Source organism: Dipodomys merriami, unplaced genomic scaffold (genome assembly GCF_024711535.1).
Source record: "Dipodomys merriami isolate MVZ:Mamm:240054 unplaced genomic scaffold, mDipMer1.0.p SCAF_76, whole genome shotgun sequence".
NCBI lineage: Eukaryota > Metazoa > Chordata > Mammalia > Rodentia > Heteromyidae > Dipodomys > Dipodomys merriami.
In genome coordinates this window covers 1,527,201-1,530,589 of record NW_027206357.1, presented here as the reverse complement: position 1 = coordinate 1,530,589, position 3,389 = coordinate 1,527,201, and the positions used below count along the sequence as shown (strand labels likewise).

At 31.9% G+C, this 3,389-nt stretch overlaps 1 pseudogene; it reads right to left on the bottom strand.

Annotated features, from left to right (window-relative positions):
• Positions 1 to 563: 563 nt before the first annotated feature.
• On the bottom strand, positions 564 to 660 carry LOC138818450 (U6 spliceosomal RNA; annotated as a pseudogene).
• Positions 661 to 3,389: the final 2,729 nt, after the last annotated feature.

Here is a 3,389-nt window from a genome sequence, read left to right as displayed (position 1 = left end):
AAGTGAATTGCCTGACTTTGATGTCAAAATATATTTTAGTTGTTTGTATACATCTATAATGATTTCTATAGAGTTTGTGATTTTTTAAATCAGAAAAAAATTTTAATTTATCTGTTGAAATGAGTATTACAGAAACTAAAGATATTTCTGGTGCTTGTCTGAAAAAGTATATTTTAAAATGTTTAGTATTCTGTTTGTATAATGTCCATAATCTGTTTCATTCGCTCCTAGATATAATACTTTGAATTCGACATTGTTTTATAATACATACCTTCATTAATAAATGTGTCCTTTCAGATTGCATTCCATACAGAAACATTTTAAGATTCTTTTAATTCCTAGGTCCTTATAGAATTTTATTTCTTTCGGATAAAATGACAATGTTATTTATTTCAAAAGTTTTATAAAGGTTATGCTATGTAAAGGCCTTTCTAAAATGGTGAAGATTGAATACACTGATGTCAAACTAACTTTTATTTCTATGAATTACATATATTATTACACTTGTATATTTGTAATCAACTTTTGAATAACAGTTTTTCATTTCTTGCATCTGAAGAATGAAAAATATGGAATACTTCACAAATTTTCATATCATCCTTGTGCAAGAGGCATGTAAATCTCTGTATTGTAATTCGGGTAGACCTGCTGCTGAAGCATGTAGTATCCTATAAACTTAAGTAATCAATGATGCAATCTTAAGACAGGTATATATCCTTGGTTGCCTATTTGTAACAAGGAAACCTTATTGTTCCCAAAATTGCTATTCATCTTATTTCTGTAAAATTCTGTGTATGGTGGAAAAAACTTATGTTGTTTGTTCGATTGCTCACATTTGCAAGTTTTTGTAAATGACTATTTTAAGTCTTTTTCATTTGAAATTTGATCATACTTTGAAGCCGTTATAGATAGGTGCAAAGGTAATGGATTTTCAAGTACTTATTTATTAACTGATTTAGCTTTGTGGAGCTAATGGATTCAAAGTTAGCCTTGCTTAAGAGCTACTTCTAAATTTCTGCAGCTTAAAATTTCCCAAATGAGGTCTTGCTGGCACAAATGTCTCCTTGACCTTTTACCCTTGCTTCATATAGGAACAGCCCAACCAGAATGTCTTACCCTGACAGCATAGATTGTCTTACTGGAGCAAAACTAATCTTAGTTACAAGGGATTATATGGAGACGAACAGTTCAGACAGAACTCTTCGGACTAGAAGGTATTTTTTTTCAAAATATAACTGCTTATTACACCCTACCATTCCAAAAGTAGCTAAAGCCAAGAAGGTGAAAAAATTGTTCATATGCATGATTACCTAATGTCCTGGCCTGACTACCATCCAACCAGGCAGGAAGTTACACCACTGATTTTCTATCACCAAATATATTCCATAGCTCCAGGAGAAGTCCATATGTTTCTCCTCATTATTAGGCCTGAAATTGGTAGTGTTTTAACCACAGTGTTTCCTCTTGCCTCTAAGCTGTACATCCCTGAATGGTTAAGCTTTAGTTCTAATTCTCCCAAACAATGAGGTAGAGGCAATGGAATAATACTTTAAAACAGTTGCCTTTGATTCCCTAACCACAACGGAACAATGCAAAACATTTTCTTATAGATAATTATATATTTTATATTTATATGTGTTGATTTTATATTTCACAAAGTGGATCTTACTGGAATTAATTGATAATTTGACAAATTAATTTATATTATTCCAATAAATAGATTGGAATATAAATAATCAGGATTAGAATATATATTAGAATATAAAAAGGATCAATGCAATGTTTTCGGTATAAACTTGTGATACTTTCTACGTGTTATTGGTCTTCTGAATTCACATGGTAAAAAAAAAAAAAACAATGTTGTTTTCCTCTAATCTATAAGGGATTTTACTCTGCTGCTCTGTTTATTGTTTTAACTCGCTGGTCCCAAATTGTTTTTCTCCATATTTCTGAAGCATTCTTCCTGATTATACTCAAATTTTGCTGATATGATGTCTAAAAGGTATTATTCTTCTACAGGATCCATGGGTCCTAGGATCCCAGCTCCCAGTTATCCGCATCATCAGATAACTAGGGCAAAAGTTCCCACCTATGCCCATGCAACATGCCAAGAGAAAGTAATTGAAGACCCATCTCAATTTCTCATTTCTTATGTTTCAGGGCCCCAATTCCTTGAAATGCAGGAATTAGCAGTGAGCAATTGGGAAATGCAAGGCAACTTAAAATGCAAGATGAAATCACAAAATGTGAAAGTACAGTAATTCAAACCATCAATTTTCAGATGACCATGCCACATGAGTGGAAAAGACCACAAATGTCACAAGATTATTTGTAGTACCCTTCTCCTAATGGTTAATGAATGATTTCAGTCCAGTATCAGCAGGCTAAAAAATAGTTCCTGAACGATAGATCCATAATTGGTCTACCAATGCTAGGAATACTTGACATAGAGGTCAAATATAATTCAAAAAACATTAATTGAGAATATCCTTAGTGCTTCAAAACACTGGTACTTCAGTAAACTTGGCTCTGTAGTATAAAAATGTTGTCATTCTCAAACAAATGATAACCTACATTTAATCTGCTGAAAGTATATTCCTTTTCAAATAAACTTTTAAAAATCACATTTGCCAAAATAAACTTTACAAGTGATGATATTTAGTGAGGTTACTAGTCTTTCGAGTGTAGGGAGCAAGTTTCAATAGAGTTGATTTATTCACCCAGCACTAATGCCAAACAGGTTCAACCATTCATTAAAGTGTAGGAATAGTACCCCCCACCATTTGTGTTTTTCAGTAGGTGCCTTCAAAAATTTGTTAAATAGTTCAGCCTCCAATATTTCAAACCAAAACATTAGCTAATAAAGTAAATTTCATCACATAAGTACATTTTAAAAAGTCATGAATAGTTGCCTTATCATATGGTGTTTTATGTTTTCCCTATATGTCTAATATAGTAAGAAATATGACTTTAAGTCTTGAATATGGGTACTCATCAGAGATTTGACAAACATACAATCTGTCTTCTATTTCTATCATATTCCTCTACCGTAGTAAATTTTATATTTCTTCTTTTGCCAATAATTATAGGTAGTTGAAAATATTATCCCATGTAAAATAAAATAATCACACACCACTGTACAAAGCCATTTATAAAAACTGGTAGTTAGGAATACATTCTAAGCCATTTTTAAACTTTCTTGTTGACTACAGATTAATCTTCCAAATGGAGGGCAATGAAATCATGTCTAGGTGCTTCATGTCTCCAGTCTTGCAAATTGTTACTTCAGATGAATGAATTATGGAAATATAAGCTGACATCAGTTCAAGTATATGCAGAATTGAAACTCCATGGAATGTATATAAACCTTTCAAAGTACTAACAGACAG